Source organism: Alosa sapidissima, chromosome 15 (assembly GCF_018492685.1).
Source record: "Alosa sapidissima isolate fAloSap1 chromosome 15, fAloSap1.pri, whole genome shotgun sequence".
Classification (NCBI taxonomy): Eukaryota; Metazoa; Chordata; class Actinopteri; order Clupeiformes; family Clupeidae; genus Alosa; species Alosa sapidissima.
The window spans coordinates 7,475,488-7,502,419 of record NC_055971.1 but is presented as its reverse complement, the minus strand read 5'-3'; the positions used below and the strand labels follow the sequence as shown (position 1 = coordinate 7,502,419).

At 41.7% G+C, this 26,932-nt stretch overlaps 3 long non-coding RNA genes across 3 annotated transcripts in view; 2 read left to right on the top strand and 1 right to left on the bottom strand.

Annotated features, from left to right (window-relative positions):
• The window catches only part of LOC121683909, an 18,418-nt gene extending 14,864 nt beyond the window's left edge, over window positions 1–3,554 (bottom strand). The window contains exons 1-2 of the long non-coding RNA XR_006022948.1: window positions 3,476–3,554; window positions 2,674–2,846 (exon numbers count right to left, since the gene is read on the bottom strand). This is a non-coding gene — a long non-coding RNA (uncharacterized LOC121683909). The remainder of the gene's footprint in view (window positions 1–2,673; window positions 2,847–3,475) is intronic.
• Window positions 709–26,932, top strand: LOC121683910. Its single transcript, XR_006022949.1, has 3 exons — window positions 709–782; window positions 26,471–26,473; window positions 26,873–26,932. It is a non-coding gene; the product is annotated as an uncharacterized LOC121683910 (long non-coding RNA).
• On the top strand, window positions 2,254–2,682 carry LOC121683908. The gene is made up of 3 exons (XR_006022947.1): window positions 2,254–2,330; window positions 2,425–2,518; window positions 2,610–2,682. It is a non-coding gene; the product is annotated as an uncharacterized LOC121683908 (long non-coding RNA).

The window sequence follows — 26,932 nt, the reverse complement described above, 5'->3', positions numbered from 1 at the left end:
CATAAATAACTACAAATAACTAATGTTAGGAAAAAAAAAATATATCGGCCGATATCGGAATATCGGATTTTTAAATCAACAAATATTTGTATCGGTATCTGGACTGATCCAATAACAGCTCACATCGGGCCCCACCCCTCCTCCATTCTGTGAGCGCATCAAAAGTTAATCGAAGTTGCCTACACGAAATTGCAGCGGGTGCTTGTAGTGACAAAATTAACACCAATGTAGAAGCTTCAAAAATACAATATTGCAAGTAGGCTAGCATATGTCAGCAACATGTTGAAGTTCGTTGAGTTTGAACAAGGATGTAAGCAAGCATAGGGGCCTACAGAGCTGAGGGACAATAGGTGCAGGTGGTGGAGAGTGCGAGCTTGACGCTACATGATAAGAACTCACTCACTGGTGGAGCAGGTAGGCTATGTGTGACATGCCATGCTGACGATGATGATTATAATGACTTATTAATTGCGATAATGTAATGATATGGTAATGCTAACATAGTAAGGCCGTGCTGTGATTACAATAACAAATAGCACAACTTAAATTTTCTAAATGAATGATTTGCAAACCCGATGATTTTCAAAATTCAACATCGATGGCATGAGTGGTGGTTGGTCTCTCAAAGTAGAGAAGGTTTCTATCTTGGAAGGGTTATCATGGTAACCCATGGGCTAAAAGACTGTAGACTGACGGAAATGTAAGCTAAAACGTAAAGTCATGCACAAGCCAACTAAGCTATATATAACCTATAGATAGGCTACTGGAACTGGAAGACACTAGTAGACACTAGTAACTAGACACTAGTAACACTAAGATAATTAGTTCATGTAGCTATACTGTTCTAAAATGTACCAGCAATGTAGGTAGGTAGTATAGCCTACAGGAATAAAATATTTCCAGCCCTGTTTATTTTGTGTTGTTTCAGTTGTCCTACAGTGATAACTGGTATACATTACATTAATGTCTACAACAATCTGGGTAATTTAACTCTTTACAAATAGGCTTCAGTATTTTTTTTGGTGCTGCTTTCAATTGAGCATTGTATAGTTTAAATGTAGCCTATTGAATAATATGAAATGATACTTTGAATTCAAGCAGAAACTCTTCTTTAATAATTGCTTGTATAGCCTACTTGAATATGGAGATCATGTGCTCCATGCCTACCTCTGATCAGTCAGAGTGAGGCCTACATCACTTTCAGTGCTCCATGACAGTTGAAAATATACATATTCAAGGGTAATGCAAAGATTCTGTATTTAATTAGGTGGGCCCGACCAATTTGAGGGCCGCTTGTGCCAAATATGCCAGGGCCGATTTTTGGTCCCAGTCCGCCCCTGATGTTAGCTGTCGCTAGCTAGCTAACAACAGGCTAGTTTTGGTTAAACAGAGTAATATAAGGCAGCATTTTAGCGAATTTGTGAGTAGTTGATGGTCTTTGTCGGATAAAAAAGGTATTGGATCACTAATAATTCAGCCCTCTCGTGTATTTGTAGTCATATGTACCTTTCTCATGTTTGTTTCTTATTCTGTAGTGTCTGTGGCAGATTCAGGAGTCTGAAGTTGCTAACGTTAAATCTGATTGACTAACAAAACTCTTGTAAAAGCTAGACATTCCAAGACGAATGAATGATCCATTAGAAGGCAACATTTTAATAACATGCCCCTCTGTGCAGTCGTAGAAAAATTTGGACTGCCTCCTGACGCTGAAATCATTTACAAAGATTCTTCTGGAGCAGAAGTGGACCCAGACATCTTTTCTGAACTGTTAAAGAAGGGGGAGGATTTGTTCAAGGTGTATGTGAATGATAGTAACTAATTGTAATGTAATGCAGGAATGTCATATTTTTCTATTGCGTGGAAGTTTTAAATATGCATTGTTCTTGACATGTTTTGCTTATTGTGGTGATTCAAGTTAAAGAAAACTCTTCTTTTACAAGATTTAGAGGATATGTCAGTGTCTTCTGAAGCATCATACCCCTCAGATGCCTCCACTGTTATGTTGGATGACAGTCCGTGTGAGACTCCAAACAAGAAAATTAGAAGGGATGACCAGAGTCATAGAGAAGCAGTCAAAAATGTAAGCAGTTTTCATAAATGTAAAATTACTGTTTTCCTTGAGTGTTTGTTGTTGATGTTTGAGTGTAATTGGTTGTAAAATTGTGGTATGTGGTTATGTGTTATGTGCAGATGGTCAATGAAGTTCTTCAAAGAAAGCCAGGGGGGAGAAGATTTTTCAAGAGTACACTAAAACAAAGTCACTGTCAGATGGAACCAGTAAACAGACAGCTTGTGAATATCTTGGTTGCTGACATGGTGGAGGTGCATGGGTATGTTTAAAGAGTTTTTGATGGTCAAAATGCCTTTATGATGCCTTTATGATGTCCCAACACCTACTTTTAACACTTTATACTATTATTTCAGATGGATCCCTTCCCAAGCTGTTTGAGTGAAGTATGCCCAAGGCATTGTGGCCTTGTTGCCATATCTTAAGGACCCATTGTCGAAGCATGGATATGTAAGTTTGGTATTGTGAACTAAATTGCAGTTGTTAAATGTCAATTTCGCAATCTGAAAGTGAATAATTTATATATTTTTATTCCCAAAAGGAACACTTTTATGATGCAGCATCAGGCTCTGGGTACATTGCATGGCGTCTTAAGACTGTACAACAAAGCCTATGCTTTGCAAGAGACTCCGTACAACAGTTGACTGATCAAGAGTGTGAAGAGGCAATATCTATGATGAATCATTCTTCCGATGAAGCACTGGTTATGGAGAAAATGAAGGCCACTTTTGAACACAGACAGAAACTTGTCCGTGATCCTGACAAGTCATTAGATGTTCTGGACACCTTCCCAAGATTTCTTGACATACCTGGCCTTGTGAGTTTACATTTAATTGTGAAATATGATCATGCTAATTTAAAAATTAAGATTCATGTTAAGATGTGCTCAGCCATGCCCAATTTACACTCTAATGTTTGTGCTTTCATGGTAATATTGTACATTATTTAAGAAATGGGAGAATGCCATCAAGTAAAGATAACTGTGCTTATCTTGTTCTTTGTGAAGTTGTGACTTTGGGGTTTCATGACCATTTCAGCGCATTTGGTATAGAAGAGAGACTTTTGGATTGTTTCATATTGTAAGCATTGATGATTTATTTTACCACAAAGCTTTTGACAAGCAATTGTTTTACAATTTTGATGAAAACATTTACTTGGTCCCCCATTGCCACCTGTGCTAATGTAATATTTTGTACTGGTATTAGATTTTGCAATAAAATCTCTGCAATTATTTTCATTAAATTGTGTTGTATTAATCAGTATTGTACAAAACTATTCAGTAGCAAATAATGACACTAATTAGTGTGAAATTAACTTATAAGCCGATTTGAAATTTAACTCTGGTGTAATAGGAAGTTAACACCTCCTGGTGTTAATTGTTAGCTATATATAGAGGTGTTCCAACACAAATTAGTGTAAAATAAACACTAAAACAGATTTGAAATGTAACTCTACACTCTAGTGTAACAGGAAGTTAACACCTACAGTATAAGTGTTCATTTTAACTCTATACAGAGGTGTTCCAACACTGTACTTGGATTATTTACACTCGATAGAGTGTTACATTAACACTGACAAGATTGGGACAAAATAAACACCAATCTAGTGTTTCTATCTAGTGTACAGAGTTGTTTTAACACTGTACATTTTGTAGTGAATGTTTGAACTCCTCTTGTTAGAGCAGAATGTCAGACTCTGTTGAGTGGCATGTTTTATTCCTCTCATGAGATCCGTCTGTCTCATGTTATTCATGGGTACTCACGTTGTTGCAGTGTAGCACAGGTTGTGTGTGAGTGTCTCGGAGTGAGTTGTGCCGTGATTCTCCAAAACGCACACTTGCACATAGGCAGCGCTGCAGTTTTTGTTCTCCCGTTCCCTTCGCTGTAGGATGGAGCAGAGTTGGTGTGTATACCCACTTTGTTCGGCGTCACTTTGCAGCCACACTTCTGACAAGCAACCCGGTGAAGGCAGCCATGCCATTTATCCGATTAAGCACTGGCACTTCGCAGGGTTTATTTTAATGTACCCCCCCTGTCTTTTGTTCTAAGATTACACAGCGCCCAGATCTCAGGGTGAGAGTTTGAGGTATGCAGCCATACAATCCTCACAATGAAAGAAACCCCAAAAGGATTTGTTTTTTTATTGTTATCAAGCTGTGCTTTTTTGGCTGTTCCAAAGAATTCTCATAGGACAGCATACATCTACTGAGTTTGCTGCGTAGCTGTTGTTGTTGTTAACCTACTTTTGCATAATGATGCTGGGAGTGCTTCTCTAAACAGACTGATGGGACTATTCCTGGAAGAAGCTCCTACTCTACTCCCGCTCCAGTTCGCAAAACTAGTTGTGCTATACTTGCATAACAAAAAATACTGATGTCTTTATACGAGGTGTTAGGATGCCAATATATTTTAGAGGGTTTAATTGTTACTGGGTGCAAGGCAAAAGGGTGTGGGCAAAACAGAGTGCTTTATTTGCTATATTTCATTTATTTTCTATATTTGAAACTTACACCATTAAACTCTTCTTCTAGGCTATATCGGGATTTGAAGGAATATCTCATGTCAGAACCCTGAACTCTCTGAAGGGATCGTGAATTGATAATTGTGTACAACCAGTTCATTACTTTAACAGAGTATCATGTTTACTCCTCTGCACCAAGATTGATGGCAAGGTTATCTGCGCTTCATAGATAGATAAGGATGACCTGAGTGAGAGCTGCGTGTGGTGGTTGTCTGCACAAGCCAGATTAGGACATGAGATCTTGCTCATCTATATTTAAATCACAAATATATTGCAACATAGGCTGTAGATTTTTCATAACACAGTAGAGAAGACAAAATAATTAATGCACATCATAAACACCTCTTAAACTTCTCATATTCTTTGAACAATGTTATCAAATCACATCATCCAGGAAAAATATACTGTTGCCTTTGTATTGTGTGAAACATCCTGACAAAGAAAAACTTCAGCCATTATTACTTAAGAACTTTGGCCATGCACACAAAGACATAAGGGTGAGCTTGAAAGATTGGAAGATTGAAAGAGACAGGTGATGGTCAAAATAGCAGGATGAGAGGCTTAAAAAGGAAGAGAATAAAGATAAAAGGATAGAGAGTCTGAAAAAGGAAGAGAATAAAGATAAATGATAGAGAGGCATAGAAAACGAATGCCCACGGGCCAAAACCAGAATTGCTTCTTTTGACGTCGTTTTATCCTGCCGCCTTCCTGGACAGTCAGATAATTGCTTTTTATGGCGGGACAGGAGCAATGCATTCGGTGGACTTGCAGACGGGGTGGAGGTTAGCCAAGTGCTCACTGCTGGGCTGCGGCCTGGGTGGCAGGAGGACGCTCGGGCAAGGAGCAGGCGGCGGCAGCAGCCAGAGCGGAAGTTTTGGGTCAACACTCCAGACAGTGAGACTGAGGAAAGGAAGGTCTTATTTACAACGAGCCTGACCTGGGATCAGCGGTTTCTCGGCGGACTCCTGGGGCACTGAGGCAGGGTGAGGACCACAGACAGCGCTGGCAGGACTGATCCCGGCTCAGACAACAGCACGCTCGGCAGGCCCTCGGCTCGGCAGCCAGACGAGATGCCGGGGGGAGGCTGGACTCAGCGGGAGGGGATGTTAGTGCTCCTTCACGTGACGCTTCACGTTTGTTCCGCAGAAATCTTTTCAGATGTGTATTGATCTCCAGGTGGTGCATGAAAGGCCAAATGGAGGGGAAATCGATTCAGCACAGTAGATTTGGATAATGTATTCTGGTCTCCACAGTCTGTTCTAGGAACACAATAAATGGAGACACTTAACAATAATTGCCATGTTGGCACAAAACTTTATTTTTTTTTTTCTAATTTCGCAAATGACCTTGGCATATTGTCCAGGCTCACACTAACCATAACAAAGGGGAAGGGAATTCACACAGTTCTGAGCCCAAATATCCCCTGGATTTTGTAATGACAAAAACATCTACATGTGTTTCGATACTCCCCCACAGCCATGTGGATGAGGTGTTTCACTCTGACAAATGCAATGGTCAATAAAACATTATGACCCTGCTGGCTCAGAACAACAGTCATTAAACTGTGCTCCGTCTAATTATACAGCAAGCAGTTCTTTCTTGCGGTTGACTTTTTGAAAATTAGGAAATCATGCACAACAATTTCCAGAGGAGAGCAATGCCAACAATGTCCAAATAGGTCTTGAAGGGTCAGAGCAGAACTTGATTTAACCGTAGTGGCCGCTGAGAGCTGAAATGGAGTCATAAAGCACTTTGCCAGTATGGAAGGTTCTGTGATGAAAATGAGAGATTATATGGCCAATATTATAATATACTAGGGTTGAGTTATTTCCCTTGAGGCTTGATAAAAGGCACAGAGGCAAACAAGTCCACTAGATTAGACAGTTACAGTCTGCGGAAATAAGCAACTTCACTTTTGAAACAACCACAGCTCTTGAAAAGGAGCAGACACGGAGGCAGGGGCTCACGTTGTGTGTTCTGCTCTCTCTTTCACCATACAGGCATTGATGTGTCTGCTACATCATAGAAAGGATTCTAATGAGCCACTCCATAACAGGAGAATTACAACACTTAACTTCAAATGTTCTCCATCTGTGATCACTCCATACAGGCCCAGCCCAGCTCAGCTTGGCCACTCCGGTCTTGGATACGATTGTGTCGACGGTCAGGACATGCGTCCAAATACGAGAATGACCGAGTCACATAAATGATTTGCAAATGCGGATGTCTGTTCTTATAACTGGGCAGAGAGAAGCATGAGCTTCTGGACCGGATGGAATTTATAAAAGGGTTTTGAAATCCTGCGCTGCTCAGTTAGCTCCCGTGTTCACTTATATCTTTAACACATCATTGGCTCAAGAGACAGTTCCTACTTGCCTCAAGCAGTCTGTTATTGTTCCAGTACCGAAAAACAAAAAAAAAGTCCATCATGTCTGAATGACTACCGCCCAGTAGCCCTGACGTCTACAGTGATGAAGTGTTTTGAGAAGCTTGTGAAAAACATTATCTGCTCATCCCTCCCTGCCTCCTTCGACCCCCTCCAATTTGCTTACAGAGCCAACAGGTCTACAGAGGATGCCATCTCAAACCTCATGCACACCACCAACCGTTCACAAGTGGTTAGAGTGGGGGGTCTGACATCTGACTCATTAACCATCAGCACTGGTGCTCCCCAAGGCTGTGTTTTGAGTCCACTGCTGTACAACATCTACACACATGACTGCAAAGCCAACAGTAGTCATACCTCCATCATCAAGTTTGCAGATGACACAGTGATCTTGGGCCTGATTAGTAACAACAATGAACAGCTCTACTTGGATCAGGTTGATGAGGTGGCACAGTGGTGTCAATCTAACAGCTTGACACTTAATATCACTAAAACCAAGGAAATGGTAGTGGATTACAGAAGGCAGCAGCAGAACTACAGTTACACCCCACTAATGATCAGCGGGCAACCTGTAGAGAGAGTCACAAGTTTTAAATACCTTGGTGTCCACATTACTGAAGACTTAACATGGACTGTTAACACTCAATATGTTCTGAAGAAGTCCAGACAACGACTCTACTTCCTTCGTCAGCTAAGGAAATTCAAAGTTTCTACATCCATCATGAAGGCCTTCTACACTTCAGCGGTTGAGAGTGTTCTAACTGGTAGCATCATCACCTGGTATGGGAACTCCACAGTTAGAGATTGTAGTACTCTGCAGAGAGTAGTGCGCTCAGGTGAACGTACTATAAGAACTCAACTCCCTGCTCTACAAGATATCTATTCTAGAAGAGTACTCCTAAGAGCCCAAAAGATTCTGTAGGACTCTTCTCATCCTAACAATGGATTATTCCTACCGCTGAAATCAAGAAGAACTCACGCTATACTGACTTTGCACACATTCACTCCTCAGCACTCTCAAACATTTCCCAACTCTGAACTCACACTATACTGACTTTGCACTCATTCACTCCTCAGCACTCATGACCCCCCCCCCCCCCCACACACACACACACCTACATGACTTTTAGCACTTTTAGATCCCTCTCCCTATGCTACAGACCTTTTATTTATTTTCTTATTTCATCACACGTCAAAACACACACACACACACACACATATATATCTGACTTTCTCCAACTTTTGCAACTTTTTAACTTTTTATTTATTATTTTTGATTTCTCCTCCATCTATCTACCCATGTCCTTGATCGCCTAGCCTTTCTGCCCCCACACCCCACCCCCATCCCCAACACACACAAAAAAAAACACACACACTTACATCATCACTGTCATCACCTCACATACAGCACACTGCTTGCTACAGTAAGCCTCCTCTACATACTTTTTGCACACTGCCCCCCCCTCCCTACATACACAGCACATTGTCTTCAGGATCTTCTCCAACACACATCCTCTACATACTTACAGCACACTGCCCCCACCTACCCACACACACACTACACACACACACACACACAGTCACTGCTCCACTCCCCTCCCGCCCACACACACATCTTCACTGTCATCACTCACATACATCATACATACAGTACTCTGCTTGCAATAGTAAGTCCCTTCACCATACTTGCAGTACACTGCCCCCCCCCCCCCCCCCCCCCCCCCTCTCCCCTACATACACAGCACATTATTTCATCAGGAAGCTTCTCCAACACACATCCCCAACATACTTACAGCACACTGACCCCCCCCCCCCCAATACACAGCACAATGTCTCATGAGGAAGCTTCTCCAACACATATATTGCACACTGCCCTCTCCCCACATACACAGCACACTATCCCATCTCCCCTGTCATCCCCCCAACACACACACCAAGACCCCTGGCAGTTGGGTTAGCCCCTTGAGCCGTGGATCTGCCCAAGGTTTCTTCCTTGGTAAGGGAGTTTTTCCTTGCCCCTGTTGCTCTTGGGTGCTCCTTGTTGGTGCCCCCCGCCCAATCCCAATCCTCCCCCACCTTTCTTATGCAGCCCCCCCCCACCCCCCCATAAATGCACAAATAGGCTGACACCAGACATAATTTCACTGCATTTCTTACTTCCAGTAACTATATGCATGTGACAATAAACTTCCTTGTATCCTTGTATGAGCCCAGCGGTGTGGCATATTTCCCCAACAAAACAAAGTGTGCCTCTGTGGGCCTGGCGGAGGGCCAGGCATTTAGTAATCTCGTTCCATTTTAATCACGGACTCGGTTGTAAATGTGAATGTGTAAATGCATTAGTGTGCCCGCATTCCCACTGTCGTGGAGCATGTTCTTTTAGGGCTGAGTCAGAGAGGGGAGTGGAATGGAAATCGTCTAGGCATAGCTGACTCAGTACCGCAGCCCTTCTATATGGATTAGAGGGGGAAACATTCTCGCACAAAGTGGTGATTCTGGCAGAAAGAGGAAATGATGTCACCGAGCACCTGAATTCTGGGAAATGACTCAAGGTGAGTGGGACTCATTCATTCATATGCATATTACTGCCTTTTGACGAGTTGTTTCTGTTTATTTTTTCCTCTAATGATTACAGTATTCTGTGTGCAGCTGCTGCGATGTTTACTGAGGCATCCTGTGGAAGTTACAGTGTCCTGCAATGGGTTTCTGATTGCCGGGATCCGTGTTTAATCATGAATCTGGGTTAATCATAAAAATAAAGAGGAAAAGCAAGAAGTCCATTAAAGGGGAGGGAAAAAAACAATTGAAAACCTGTAATTGTGTTGTCACAGCTCACAGAGATTCATTCCTGGCAATGTCATTACAGAACAATTATTCAAGGCAATCTGTTGAATCTATTCTCTCGATTCTCATTTGCTTCCCTGTCCCATTTTTCCACTCCAGTCAGTGATCTAGTGCTTAACAGGAAACTAGCCCGTTGAGCAAACTAGATTTCGTCAACTAACCTGATTACCACCTTCATAGTTTATCAGGAAAACAGACATGTAGAATGTTGCTCTTCCATCGCTTTCCATTCTGTCAATCTCTTTTCCTCTATCCTTTCTGCCTCCTCTCTCTCTCTCTCTCTCTTTCTCCCTCTCTTCACACATGGTAGATCAACAGCTTTGGGCACAATACTTAGTGCAGTTGTCTGGCTTCTAACTGAAGGGTTAATACAAGACATTGTGAAGGTCACTGCAGAGAAGCGGTGAGTCAGAATGTCTTGACGCGAGAGGTCTGACAACCGGGGTGATTGACACATGCTTTTCACGGAGGAGAAAGGGAAAAAACAAGAGTCCCCCCCAGGCCTAGCCACAGCTCTGCATGATGCATTTATGATACAGAGAGTGGGAGTGGAATGACCTTCGGACAGCATCTGGTTAAGAATGAGTGCTGCACTCAGTACGAGAAGTTCTCCGACAGGTCACACACCACCCATCCACTCTCACTCTCTTCCTGTTAGCTCATGTAAGGAGATGCAATTCAAATGAAGTCAGGACGGATCTTTTTTTGTGTCTGTTGTGAATGTTGAAACCAAAGTTTAAAACATTAGCATTGGCATTAGCTCTTGAAAAAAGTTGTGAATGCTGAGACATGCAGCACTGATAACTCATGTTAGTTAAACAGCTAGTCTAAGAAGTGAGCTTTCTAATCAGAGTTACTTAGGGACTGTACGATATGTAACAAGGGGGGGTGGCGGGGGGGTTGGGTTGGGGGGGTGGCGGTGGAGGGCCGGTCGCCAGACGATCGGGTTAAAAATGTTCTGCCTGGCCCTCCCCCCTGGTCAATTTTTTTTTTCCCAGGGGCCTCCCCCCGGCTCAAAAAAATTCTCCTAGGCCCTCCCCCCTACGTGAATCAATTAAAACTGGTCGCAAATGTCATAAGCACACATACACACAAACGGGTAGGCTACACACCAGTGTAACAATCCTGTGTTCCCTGTCCCTCCTTTGTTTACCTCCTGTGCCATGTGCTCCTGTGTTTACTTCCTGTCCCTGTGTTTAAGTTCCTGTCAGCCATGTGCTCCTTTGTTTGTCTTGCCATGTCTCAGTTCCCTGTGTCTCCGCCCCTCACCTGTTCCTCATTATTAGTCTGCTAGATTAACTAGACTGCATTTCCGGCGGGAACTGCGAAAGTGCGCTTGCCCTGGTCCAGTCACCAACGTGAGCAGACAGTGACATACGCTATGCTGAACCTGGCTTGATCCAAGCATTCTAACAGTGCCTTTCAGTGTTGGAGCAGTGGCAATACCTCAAAAGCTCTATTCAACTATTGCCTTGCGGGGTGAATGCGGTTCGTTGGATTTTACCTGTGGCCTGCCTTCGAATTTAGCTTCTATGACTAAAATCAAATCAATAAAATAACATCAGTGATTGGCTGCAAAAATAAATAATGTCACGCGTCTTGCACCTCTCAAACTGGGCTATCAGCTAACCTAGAGAAAAATGTGAAATTATGAAATATGACTAAGGCATTAAAATGCTGCTTGTTTGTCAGGATACTTTTTCATTATTTTTAAAAAAAAATATGAGCTATGAGTGTGAATGTTACAGTATATATTCCATCCCCTAATTCTGTTTTACTGGTTTATTTGACAAATAATCTATATGAATTTGCTCTATAAAGACCTTATGTCTGTTTGGGATTGTTTTGAGAGCCTATTGATGTATCTCAGAATAAAGGAATGTCCACAACATTAGTGATGTTTTTGTGTTTTTGTGTTTTCACATTTTTGTGTGTGTGAATGTATTTTACTTAACTCATTGAATGTAGCTGGATACTCATGAACGCATGTCTCTAATAGCCACAATAGGAGTAATTTTAGCAACACCGTATTTTGTGTGGCCCATAACGACCCAGTGGATCATGAAAATGTGCCAAAATTCACATTCCTTGCTTGTTGTTGGTACATTAATCCCATTCAGATTGCCACTTATCTGAGATGTAAGAGTTCAGTATAGGTTTAAGGTCTGGGGCAGGGATTTGACATTCTGTGACTTCTTCATTGAGGGCTTGCTTAGCAGCACTGTCCGCTTTCTCATTTCCCCTCAGACCAACATGGCCTGGGACCCAGCAAAAAACTACACTCAAGTTCTGGTTCTTTAGACGTTCTAGTTGATCAAGCTCAGCTTTGGTTGTACTTTTTGCGTGACATTAAAGCCTACTGGAAAGATTTTTAATTGCAATTTAATTGAATGCAATTTACTTTTTTACGATTAAATAAAATGAATTTATCCCTCTCACCCATAGTATTCTATTTATTTACAAATGTACATAGGCCTACTGTAATTACATTTATACATAGTTATTCTACTGATCTTTATACTATTCATCCTGCACATAGACTTATTCTTACTACTCTTATAATGTTGTTTCTGCACTACAATGACACTGTTTCCACACTGGACAAAAAAGAGAAAAAGTCCGCTTCAACCAGGGTTTTCTGCTCTTGTTTTTATTTTTCCGTGACGTTTCGGGTAATCACCCTTCTTCAGACGTCTACTGTTTCCACACTGCACATAGCTGTATGTTATGTACATATCTGTTATATATTTGTCATATTGAATATCCATATTTATTCTGTTTTATTATATTCTGTTAATACACTGCATAGATCTATATTATTATTTCTACTATTATAATGTTACTGCTACATCTACATACATTATTCTACTTATTATATGAGATAACTGCTAATACACTACACATATTTATATTTAATTCATATTACTCTAAACCACCTTCTGTAAATCAACTGTATACTACTGTCTATATTGCACTATATTTCTTGACCTGTCTCTGTATATTTCATCACCTTTCTATACTTTGCATCACATTGCATGCATACTGTAGCTACATGAATCACAGCTAAGATCCTTGGTTGCTATGAAGGTCAGTCGTTCTAAATGGATGGTTGCTATGGCCAAAGGCCAGTTATCTCTGCCGTTGTCAAGCGGGCATATCCTAACTTTATCTTATTTTAAACATCTCTATTTTACTTAGCCTACTTCCATACAGTGAGTCCCATTAAGAAGTGGCCACTTAATTCGCGCTTACCGTGATTCACGCAGCAACATTATTAAATTAATCTGTCACCATATGCCTAGCATTATGCCAACGTTTGCAAAGAGGAGAATCTTTTAATTTGATTCACAATGAAACGTTACATTTAATGTACATGTAAACAATGAGTAGGCTAGTTGTTGTTGGTGGTGTTACTGCATCCCTTAGTTATGCCTACAGTACAATGCAAAATTGTTCCCTCGTGATTGTTAGATGCATTTCAAAACATCGCGACGTGAAATGCCACCACAAAACATTGTTTGTGAATCGGTCTTATTAGGAGTCCTCGCTTAAAGGAGAATTCCGGTGTGATATTGACCTGAAGTGTATTGAAACATGATACCGAGTGTGAACGTATGTCTCATAGCCCATCTCGACTTGTCCCCTGCACTCCAAAATCTGGCGCTAGTTAGCCGATGCTACCAACAACTTTTTCAGTAGTGGTGCTTCGGCATCGGGCTAGCCATGCAAATAAATCACGGTTTTACACCCATTTACGAGGCTCAATGTATCTCCACACTTCATTGGTAGACTTCCTAGGGCCCTGACATTTAAAACGAGACATTGAGAACTTTGAAAAAGCACTGGTAGTTTACTTACAAGACGATTTATACAGACAGTATCTTCACGAAGTTTAACGTTTGCAGCCATCTTGAATTTAGTCACGATAAGTCGAGCAACGAGTAAGAATGAACAGGTATGATAAGGGATCAGATTCCAAAAATAATTCAGTGGAAATGCATGGATTCCAGTTTCTTCCAGTAGCAGCAACTGGAATCCATGCATTTCCACTGAATTATTTTTGGAATCTGATCCCTTATCATAGCTGTTCATTCTTACTCGTTGCTCGACTTATCGTGACTAAATTCAAGATGGCTGCAAACGCTAAACTTCGTGAAGATACTGTCTGTATAAATCGTCTTGTAAGTAAACTACCAGTGCTTTTTCAAAGTTCTCAATGTCTCGTTTTAAATGTCAGGGCCCTCGGAAGTCTACCAATGAAGTGTGGAGATACATTGAGCCTCGTAAATGGGTGTAAAACAGTGATTTATTTGCATGGCTAGCCCGATGCCGAAGCACCACTATTGAAAAAGATGTTGGTAGCATCGGCTAACTAGCGCCAGATTTTGGAGTGCAGGGGACAAGCCGAGATGGGCTATGAGACATACGTTCACACTCGGTATCATGTTTCGATACACTTTAGGTCAATATCACACCGGAATTCTCCTTTAAGCTGTCACAGACTCAGACGCTACTTTTAGGGCTAAAATGCTTCCTGAATTACTCTTAGTAAAAAAGAAAATAGGAGTCCTAAAGTTATGAGTGACGAAGTTACGAGTACAAGCATCTCATATCAAATGACCATGGCATTACGCTAAGCAACATAAATCCCATAACGTTACAGCAACATCTCCTCCCTATGACCTATCGATAGCTAGCTAGCTTCTAGCCACACAAGAAATGAATGATGTTAAATCTCCGCTTAGCATTCTAATAACAGAAGGGGCACATTTATGTGGACCACTACAACATGACTCATTATGTCTGTAACTCTAGAAAACACTTACTTTCATAAAGGAAGCACATCATCCAGCACATACACATGGAAACCGATATTTTAGGTACTTGGCCACGAACTCAAAACGTGTCTCTCTGAAGCTCTGATCTAGAATCTTTGCCCTGAAGTCTGTTCCAGTTGCTAGGCAACATCAAATAAACAAAATGAGAGTCTTTTCAAGGTATTAAAAGTGTACGTGTAATTACGAATGGATGTGTGTGGTTTGCAATTAGAATAAACAAGAAATAACATTTCCAATAATTTCCCATGATAAATTACATAATATTTGCACCTTCCTTACTTACTAGGCTATTTAACATTAACGTGACATTGCTTGCTTATTCTTTCGTCAACTCCATGCTTTTAGGAAAACAATCTTTTTATCATAGTTCCCTCTTCAATGAGCGATTACCAGCTCGGTTTTGTAACAGAGATAGCTGTTTATTGTCCCTAGGTTTACAGAAACACCTATTCATATTAATACGTAGCCTATGGAGTGCTGCCGACCACTGTTCATTATGGCCCAGCATGCCTTGCATGTCTTTATAACAAAACAACACAGTAAAACCTAAATGCCCGTAAACATTTGCATTTGCATACTTGTAACATTTTTAATAATACTCTCCCATCATGATATTTAACAATAATGAAAAATTTAATTTGAATACCGTCAATGTGAAAACAACTCTATTATGTAAGCTATATATAGCTACTGTTCTCCTTGCTATTTCAGTTTGTAAGTCCATACTATCCCATGGCAGAGCAAGGATTTCATGATTGGGCAAGGTTGCTTGGAGATATTGTGCATACTTGAAAGGCATTGTGATAGATGTACCAGAACAACTGCAAATGTGGAAGGTGATAGTTGCCAGCTGTGGGTGGGTGGTTTACCAAATGCTGGAAACTTTTGGAATGTTTTCTTTTTTTTTTTAGCTTATGCACCCTCACATTGGAGTCCCGAGTTCAAACACAAAATTTGGTATCGATATGTGACAGTGTTCCTGAGATATAGACGACTTCCTGTTTCGGAGCTTCGCCGCCGATTTCATTTGGCTGTGATGGGCAAACGCTTTTGAAAATCAAAAATCCTTCCGGTAGTGTTGCACGGTGTATCGATACTAAAAAGGTATCACGATGCCTTCACGCAAAAAACGATACGATTTCCGACGTTTTTAGAATCGATACTTTATTAAAATTAACGTTCTGTGTCTGCGTGAACTGCTGCTCTCATTGCTCCTTGCATGCATCTAGGCAAGTGGGCGTGTCAAGCAGGCAGCTCTGAGTGAGTGAGTGCGCAGCCAACGTCAACATACAGTAGTTCTTTGCCGACCGTCCTCGGCCTTGTGGATAAAACAAAAGGTGAAGTGAAATCTGCAACTATTTCGGATACATCGCGAATAGTGAAGGCAAGCCATCAGGTACACAGAGGCCCGTTTGTTCAATATGTTTCAAAGTCATTTAAAAGCAGTAGGCTACGCATGGAACTTGGCTAAACACCTCGCAGACATATCCCAACATTTTTGTTCAAAGAACGGCAGGTAAACGAATATGCTATAGAAAACACGACTACATGGTTAGTGCCAAGTTCTTCTCTTCTGTTTTAGTCTAGCCTAAGTGAAACGAGTAAGGTTCTGTGGGATAAAGTGAACCTTCCTTCATCAATGAATTTTGACGAGACATAACGAGCTGTAATCATTTTGACGAGACATAACAAGCTGTAATCATAGGGTGCTAACGTGATGAAAGCGCAATGTTCATCCAGAATAACATTACCATAACTTGTAAACAATCTATTTCATGTTCGGTCAGTACTACTGGTAATATTTGTCATGGCATGTAGACTGCAATTTGTTCAATAAGTATTGCCCAGATGTAGGATAGGCTACCCGAAATGCGCTAATTAAAGCCCACAGCATATAATACCACCAAAGCGTGTTGAGTCCTAATAATAATAGCGGCTTATTGTTACGTTGTAGCAAATCATGTTATCAAAGAAATAGACGTAGGCTAATGTAGGAATGCACACAGACATATTGCAACAGGTAATGGTGTAGGCCTATGACGAAGACCTGAGTGGTTGGAACGTCGCACTTGTACACTGGGCGCAAAGAAGACTATCCTCACATTTTTCCCTTTGCAACTGTCAAAGAAATCCCATGAACACGGGAAGGCCTAGGGAAGCCTATACTGTACATCAGATGGCCTAAAGATTAGGTCCCTCTGCATAGCATTCAGTGATTTGCATGCAGTAATTTCAACACTGACCTTGATCTAGCCTAGTTTGGCTATTTAAAGCTACTTTATTGGCAAAACACAACACAATGTAAATGAGCTATAACAAAAAATAAAGGACTTAATCACACAAAGTAGGCCTATTTACTGACTATAAAAATAATAATTATGTAGGAAGTTTAGAACCCAGAATTGACCTGCACACTACAAAAGTGCACCGAATTCAACACAAATGACTCAAGCCTTTCTTTTCCAGATATCTTAGGATTTCGCCGTAGTATCGTTTCAGTATCGAGCATCGTGATATTTATGGTAGGTATCGTATCGAAGTCATAATTTTGGTATCGTGACAACACTACCTTCCGGTAACTTTTGTGAGGCTTGGTCCAAGGATAATGTACGTCAAGTTTCGTGGCGTTCGGACCAAATTTGTGACCTGTGAAAATTTAGTTTCGCTTTCTGTTCAATCCAATATGCCGGACGAACGACATGCCCACCTGACGTCATCTTCGCGACCAACTTACACCGGTACTGACCGGACGTTTTAAAGTTGGAATGGTGTCTCTGTCTCAAAGGGCCTAGGCGCTAGAGCTGACAAAAAATTAGGGAGACGGGAATAATAATAAAACTTAAGAAGAACAATAAGTGTGCTGCTTTGCAAGCACACTTAATAAAACTTAAGAAGAACAATAAGTGTGCTTGCAAGCACACTTAATTATGATTTCCAGCCCTGTGTTCACCTGTCTCTTGTTTCTTGTCCACTTGTGCCTTGTTAGCCTTGTTTAACCCCTGTGTATTTAAACCCTGTCTCCCCTCAGTCCCCGGTCGGTCATTGATGTTGTTTCGTGGTTGTAGTGTGCATTCGCATTAAAGATTCCTATTCTCAAGTTTAAGTGTGCCTCGATCTCAACTTGCCCTGCGCCTCGGTCCAGCTCTCCATACTGCAACCCTGACAACCAGCCTACACACCCGATATTTTAATCAACCCGACCGCAACTCGGACTGCGAATATTAATTAGGACAAAACTAGATGTACCGCAGAGCGGTACAAAATATGACCGCCGCCCAGTCCAGCACATTTTTTCTACAAAAAGAAATCACGCTGAAAGGCCTATATGATTCTAACTGTCTCACTAAATTGCATTCTCCACACTCAATTCTCACTGGTATCTGCTAGACAACAAGTACCAAAACATGATTAGTTCATAGATTTCACATGTAAAATTCATTTTATACAACCCCACCTCCATCTTGCCTGTTCATAATTCTGAGAAATTCTTCATTGTTTGGGTTATGTTTATGTTATGTGTGTGGGTGTGTGTGTGTGTGAGTGTGTGTGTGTGTGTGTGTGCGTGCTTATGTGTGTGCCTGCGTATGTGCCTGTGCATGCAAGCGTACATATGTCTACTGTGTGAGTATGTGTCATACGTATGATTACTGTGAATGTATGTGTGTGTGTGTATCTGTTTGTGCACATGTGTGCACATGAAATGGGTTAACATGACCCCTGGAGGCAAACATACGGAAAAAAATGGTCATCCTAGGCCCTACAGTTCTCAAGATATTCACAGAGAACTGTGTCTATCCTACCCTCCTTTCGGGGGGGTCCAGTCCAGCGGGGGGGCTACAGATCAAAACGAAAAATGACGGTTCCATGCTATCCATGTGGGGGTATATGCCCACCAAGTTTTGTGTACCCCGGTCTTTCAGTGTCCCGGGAATCCTTGTTGGTGTACGTCACTAAATGTACACATAAATAATTTTATTGTAAGGCCCCCCATGAACGAAAGTACACAAAACTTGCATGCATTCGGAGGGTGTCATAATGATCCTACACTTTTAATTTCGTGCAGTTTTGACCTTGTCAGCCAGAGATATTGTGATGAAAACACCTAATTGTTTGCTTTTTAATTTTTAACTAGGTGGCGCTATACATGAAATAAGTGGTAATGGGATGGGTTGACATGCCCCCTTAAGACCAACATACATAAAAAAGGTGGACCTCCTAGGCCCTACGGTTCTTGAGATATTCACAGAAAACTGTCTCCGGCCACCTACAGGCCAGTTGGTGTATAGTAACATAAATTAATTTATTGTGTGGCCCCCCATGAACGGAATTCCACAAAACTTGGCGTGCATACAGAGGGTGTCATAATGATCCTACACTTCCAATTTCGTGCAGTTTTGACTATGTTAGGTCACAGATACCTTCAATTACAACACCTCATTTTTACTTTTTTGTGTTTAACTAGGTGGTGCTATACATTAAATGAGTGGTTATGGAATGGGTTGACATGGCCCCTTGAGATCAACATACAAAAAAAAAGGTCCTCCTAAACCCTACGGTTTTCGAGATATTCACAGAAAACTGTGTCTGCCCTACCCTCCTTTCGGGGGGTCCAGTCCAGCGGGGGGGAAAAAAAGAAAAAAAAACAACAAATCTGACTAAACCTATATGACCGCCGCTTCGCTGCGCGGCGGTCATAATAACTTTTCCCAATATTTCCCATAGCCTATCGCTTTTCCTGAAGGGGTGTCTTTATTATTTTAACTCGCAGCTTCTTTACTGTTGACTGGCCAGTTCCCTGACCTTTGTGCTCCGGACAGTACTTTACCCAAGCCAAACATCAACCAAGCAGCTTTTAGCATCCCTGGAAGAGCAACTTTAATGACCTGCATGAAGTGAATGAAGTGTCTCTGAGTATTCCCATGGGTTTATGGTAACGTAGGTTTCTAAAAACTCTCAGCAGGGCTGTCACATACGGGAAGGTGTGGAGTTATTGACAGTAATCTTTTTAGGCAAGGTAAGACAAGAGGGCTTGTTTGGGAGAGCTAATGGATTGCAAGTGGTTCTTGGAAAAAGTAACATTTAGTGAAACTGAAAGACAGAGGTCAACTGTGTCATGGGGGTATTGTGAGGACTTACATGTTTATGATCAGGTGCACACAGATTGACCTCACATGATTTAATTTCTTTACCACATTTTATTTATTGTAGCCTGTTTGGGATGCATCTTTCAACTATCATTCCTTCCAGATTCCCTGAAAATCTTCCTGCTCACCAGGGGCGTGCAGAGACCTTTGAAGGGGCAGGGGCTCAAATAAAAAAAAAAGGGCACATGGAACAAACGTTTCAGAAAACGTGTTAACTTTATTTAAAGTTGGAATTGGGTTAGTTAAACAACTACAGTAGCCTATGTCGTCGGCTTATGACGATTTAGAAAAGGTTTGCCTACTCTGTTTTATGAACTAGGTCTAATACTATAACATAGTAACCTATCGATAAACAGAATTTGTTATGAACGTTCAGCCTTAGATTTTCGAAGCTGCCAGGTTATTGAAATGAATGGACCATGACATGGTTAAAACGGGTTTGATAGCCTACTTCATTAAACATAAAACAACTTTAAACATTTTATTCTCTATCTCTAAGCTGAATACTATTGCATGTTCAGATAGGCTAACTGCCAAGTGACCTTACCGTGCTCCCAAACGTCTCCTGCAGCACTGTGCCTGCGTGCACCTTCTGAGAGTTCACTGAATGTATGACGTCACGGATTGGTGGCCGCAAGGCATTTCAATTAACACAGAAAATTGTTATTTTTGTAAATTTCTAATTTCACAAACTATTAATGAGACATTTTAGGGAATATTCATGTTGGAACTAGCGGAAGTATTACAAATTTTAAAAAGTAAAAAACGGGTCTTGTCAATAGGGCACTTGGACATCAAAGGGGCAAAAGGGCAGGTGCTAGAGCCCCTGTAGCCCCCCTTCTCTACACGTGCCTGCTGCTCACAGAAGCCACTCACATGGCATAACCAGATGTAAAACCTAAGACTCACCTCACTCCAAATAGCTTAAATTATCTTCTTCCCATTTCTCATTTAAATGCAAAACTATCACTAGAACACTAGAAGATGCCCATGAAAATGTCGCTTTGTTGTTTGTATGGTTAAGTATCGGTGTAGTCGTTGCGGTGCACCCTGATGTGATCTAAAACGTAGGCAAGGTTGTTGGGTGCATGAGTACTTGCATGAGACAGTGAGAAATTTGCACTCTGTGGGAAATAGCCAACAGGCCCCTCATCTTTTCCTGTGTTAAACCAACAAAAAAGCAGAGAGCATTCCTCTTGAAATACTGTTTACACAGACCAAGCCAAAAAAGCTCATGCTTTTGTTTGAGTAACCTCAGTTACAAGGATGTCCCAGCGCCCACTCCCCAATAGTCTACCTCAAATCTGATCCGCCCACGATGGGGTCATTAAGGAGATTTGGAGGGTCACAAGGTGTCAAACACATTTTTATAGACTTAAAAAATCAACAATACTTTTGAGGTCACATTGTTGAACTGTATTGTTTGTGCTGCCGTGGTGTTAAAGGATTAGACAGAGGTCAGACTGAGAGAGTTTCATAAGGGTTCCTGCTGAGGTCAGACATAAGGCCATGGGAGATCACAGCTTGGGTCTGGTGATGTTCCCACACACACACACACACACACACCTCCTCGACATATTACAGCAGTTCCCAGGTCAGGGGCTAAAGTGTTATTGGGAAAGGAAGCATCTCTCTGGCAGGGATCGCTCTCTCACTGCCTCCTTTGACCCGCAGATCATACTGAATGGCGTGAGTCACACAGGCGTGGAGAGCAGGAGCCGGGGGTGGGGGGGGCGGCGCCCATAACCAGGGCTGCCGTCTCCACCGGACCTAATAACTGTGATAATCCCAGACATTAGATGGGTCTATCATCCAGCCAAAGCCAATTCCTTGACACGCTGACCCTAAAGAATACGGGTCAAAAATGGTCTTGCAGAAATTGCCGGTGCTGTCATAACAACACCATCGACCATATAATAGCGTCCCCCATTTACGGGGTAATCAACGAGCTCTGGACAGCTCCAAGATGTGCTAGTCTGTGTAGGCGTAGGTATACCAAATAACATGTTCATCTATTTTGACTAATCAGAAGCAACACATAGCTCAGTGCTGCTTGTGTCACAGGAAAAGGACTGCTGTGGCCTGATCTGTTGGCCTGCCCAGTGCTTTTTCCTGACGAAACAAGAAAAACTGCCTTGTGAACCTGCGTTCTCCTTATTTGCATGTCTGACATTTAAATCTTCAGACTGTAGCATTTTGTTAAATGTCTTATAATAAAAACATTAAATGAACATTTTAATGAAAAATAAACATACTGGTTAAAATCCGTATGCCAGAGCGTTTATATTATGTACAGCTCACAACCATGTTGCCTGTACAGTTGTGATTTGTTGTGAATTATCGAGTATAAACCTGTTCCAACCTCACCGATACACCAACCTCCCGTTTGCTAAGTGCACTCATGCTCTCATTGCTCTATACTGTCAACTCAGAGTCCAGTGTTAGAAGTGCCAGATCCACCACCCTTATGATGACCCATGGAGTTTGGGAGATACTGCGAGAGGACTGATTGGCTTTGACGATACTCCCATCACTTCAAGGAGAGAAAGGATTATCAGTGGGTGCTGGAGCATCAGTTTCATACTCTTCATACTCCTCACAAGAGTAGACAAAGTTGAAAGCGACAGTACGTCAGCAAGTCACTTCTTTCCCCTCTGACCCATAAGACAGAATGATTATTATTTTAAGAATGTTAAAAACTTAATTGATGCTGACAGATCACTGCATTATTTTTAGCTCAGGTTATTCAGTTTAAAACATGGTGCTATGGAATCACTAAAACTATCTTAGGATGCTTGTGTACTGACATTTGCAAAAGTAAAGCTCATATTGAGTAATGACAGTGATTATACATACACAGTCTGTTACTTCAGGCTTTGTACATGCAGTTAGTAACTACATACACCTTTGTCACAGTGGAACTACATTAGTAAGTAGGCTACAATATAAGATATTAGTATTACCCTTGCATTACATGAATGAAGGGGGCCCAGACCAATTCTCAATCTCAGTTGAGATTCAAGAATCAGTCTGGTGTTAGCCAGGCTACACCTTTTCATATAACAGTTGTAAGTGCATTTAAGGTGACTGCATAATAAAATGTTAACTAGAATAATCTTTTCCACTTAACTTGCTACATTTATGTTTCCCAGCCACACACACATCCCACTGTTTAAGTGACTGTTTAAGCTGTGATATTTCAACACTCCCCCAATCCCAGATGTAGCCATCTGGGGTTAAATGTCCTCTTGTGAGCCACTCCTGAAATGTCATTAATAGCTTGCCTTATTCACAGGCAAGAGAAAAACATATGAGCGCACGGGCAGACCTCACTGGTTATGAAAGCTGAGCGAATACTTTTCCATCTCTACATTTTTTATTCCAAGCACTTGGAGCAATAACTTCCATGCAATATTAAAATTCCTCAAGGCTCTATTAAAAAACATTTTCTTGCTTGGAAACCTGCCCCAGTCTATTTCTCAGTGTACAAGGCAGCCATTTTACATGGGACTTAATATTCCACCAATATTCCATGACAGGCACATGAAGAAGCTGTGTAGATGCCCTGCAAGTTCTGCCACTGAATATACGCCACATTTATGAAAAAAAAAAGTTTTCAAGCTTCCCCTGCATCCTGAGGGTGTACAGCCCAACACGGGCTCACCTAAAACCCACATTGAATACAATATACAATACAGATCCGGGGTCTGCATTCTGTTGACAGCAGGCAAAATTCTGTTTAATCTTTTATTTATACAGTATATTTATTTGTCATCACACAGACCCGCTAGATCTGTCTTCTAAATGAAACTAATCTCTGCTTCAGTGGTTCCTCTTCTTTACCATTAGGGTGGGAGATGGCATATTTGTCAGTGGGCTTCAGAGATTGATTAAGATAATGGACAACATCCCAGGGTATAGAGCAAGATAAGGAATGGAGCAAGACTTCTAAATGAGTCTCATTAATTCAGATTTTGTGAATCTAAAACAAAATTAAAGTGTGAGGATCTGATACACAGCTGTGTACTCTTTGGAGTCACAATGAGAGTGTGTATGACCTTGTGCGGTGGATCTGTATGACTGTAATTTCCCTCGACTGCCATAATTAATTCTCTTTATGAAGGTTTTGCTTTTCTTGATGAGGAAATTAAACTGTAACATTAAAGTGTAAATTGTTAATGGATCCAAGACTAAATTAACTTGAACACGTTTTTATCGCTTTGTTGTATACGTACCATCAGTATCAGTGATGTAGTGCAGTGTTTTGCAAATGTCAGACCTCCTCTTCTACTATATATTTAACTATTGCATTCATTGCAGTCATTAGTGATGGTTGACTGGAGAAGTCAACCATGTTACTTGAATCTCAGACTACGCCAGTGTTGACATTGTTATATCTGTTTGCTTAGCCTGCTCCTTACACACTTATACACTGGGAAATAAAGGACATTTATTCCTCTTAAATTAAATTTAGTCTGGACTACAAGACTGCAGATGTATGGATGTCTCTTTCGTGATGATTGTGGTGTTCTTAACACAGAAATGAGTCAAGAATTAGTAAGGAGTACTTCAGGAATGTGCTTCAGAATGTTGCGGTGCAGTGGAATGTTGCTGAACGCCGCTTGGTGCAGCTGCCATATGACACGAGGGTCACTGGAGTGTGTTTCAGCTGAGTCTGGGCAAGCAGCCCTCATCGCCCCGCTAAAAATCTGGACGTCAGCTTCAGGTCCATCAAGCAGCTCCTCGTTCATTCGTCCATGGCTGACCGACTGCCCCCCAAGGCTCTGAGGCTCCTCTGTTTGCACAGTTGGCGAAGGCCCAACGACGCCTTGAGCTGATTAGCCAACTGTTCCTCCTCTTGGTCCAGCCGTCAATTTACCTGATGCTTTCTTCCGAGAGCATTACTTTCCAGTGTCCCTTATGCAATCAAATACATTACAGACACAAAGGAACATCCATGAATATTTTCCGTAGACGGTAAACACAGTCTTGGAGATGAAATGAGAGAATGCACACAGCTGGTTCTCTTATTATGGCACCAGTGGCCCGTCTGCTTTAATTCCCCGTGATTGGTGCCCGCGGGCACTCCCAGAGCCTGTGTGTTTACATACGGCAGCGGAAAGAGAGAGAGAGACAGAGAGAGAGACAGAGAGAGAGAGAGAGACGCGCACACACAGGCGCGTTAGTCATCACATGGCGATTTAAACTAAAGAGACATTCCCCGAGGAAATCGTAGGAGGTACTCTTTATTGGAGCCCAGTAGAGTTGTGCAAGCGATGCATGAGGATTATTTACCACACACACACTCACACACACACACATACACACAGGCATACACTCACACACATATACACAGGTACACACACATCAAATGGCTCACATCTCAGACACACACGCAGTGACTCCTTTCTGGAGCTGCACCGCCTCAATCAGAGAGGTTGGTCTGGGGTTGGCCGTATTTGCATGCGTTGTATTGGCGGGCCCCTGTCAACAATTTGAAAACACACACGCAGCAAACTGTTGTGAAGTGAAGAAATATGATAAACAGCAGGAGAGAAGTTGAGGACCTAAGGATGAGGAGATGAGGGAAAATGTATAATGAAACCATCACACTGAAACAAGATGGTTTTTACATAAAGAGCCTTCCTCAGCTTTCAAAACTGACATGCTGTGAACGGCAAATGTTTCCAGTGAAGAAGTTCTTTCCCGATGCATTGTTTATCTAATTTATCTAAGTTTACTTTGTCTCTTTTTCTCAGTGTAGGTGCATTTGCTTATGCCCCAGAAGGTGCCAACAATGCACATAAGCCTGGGATGTCGTTTGTTTAGATCCAGGTAAATGCATCAACATGACTGTGTGGTGAAAATCTCCTTTCTGAATTTTGATCAACTGGAACACACCCAGCAGAAGTTTAAACGTTTATTACCAACTTGCAAGTGGGGTCCCAGCGCTAGGCTAGAGTGAGACCTTCAATAAACACACAGCCTTTATCCTCCTCAGTGATTACAGGACTGTTGAGTGGAGAGGTCTGTTGGTATGAGACAGCATCTGGGAAGCAGTTACTCAAGGACATCTTGTTTTTCAAGACTCAAAGAGTGAAGTCTCAACCTAGACAGAGAGAGGAGAAGGGAGGGCAAGCTTTCGTGCCTTGCTGACCACCTTATCTCTCGACTGTGGAATCTTCTATAGTATGGAATAACATATCAGCATGGGCGGACTGGCCATCTGGCATACCGGGCATTTTCCCGGTGGGCCGACGCACCTTTTGAACCGATAGAATAGGCTATATAGTTACCAACGATCGGCCCAAAGGAAGGACAATCAGCGGCCCTTTGGTTACATTTCTATTGACACTGGACTGATCCAATAACAGCTCACGTCAGGCCCCACCCCTCCTCCATTCTGTGAGCGCATCAAAAGTTAATCGAAGTTGCCTACACGAAATTGCGGCGGGTGCTTGTAGTGACAAAATTAACACCTTCAAGCTACAAGCTTCAAAAATACAATGTTGCAAGTAGGCTAGCATATGTCAGCAACATGTTGAAGTTCGTTGAGTTTGAACAAGGATGTAAGCAAGCATAGGGGCCTACAGAGCTGAGGGACAATAGGTGCAGGTGGTGGAGAGTGCGAGCTTGACGCTACATGATAAGAACTCACTCACTGGTGGAGCAGGTAGGCTATGTGTGACATGCCATGCTGACGATGATAATTATAATGACTTATTAATTGCGATAATGTAATGATATGGTAATGCTAACATAGTAAGGCCGTGCTGTGATTACAATAACAAATAGCACAACTTAAATTTTCTAAATGAATGATTTGCAAACCCGATGATTTTCAAAATTCAACATCGATGGCATGAGTGGTGGTTGGTCTCTCAAAGTATAGAAGGTTTCTATCTTGGAAGGGTTATCATGGTAACCCATGGGCTAAAATACTGTAGACTGACGGAAATGTAAGCTAAAACGTAAAGTCATGCACAAGCCAACTAAGCTATATATAACCTATAGGCTACTGGAACTGGAAGACACTAGTAGACACTAGTAACTAGACACTAGTAACACTAAGATAATTAGTTCATGTAGCTATACTGTTCCAAAATGTACCAGCAATGTAGGTAGGTAGTAT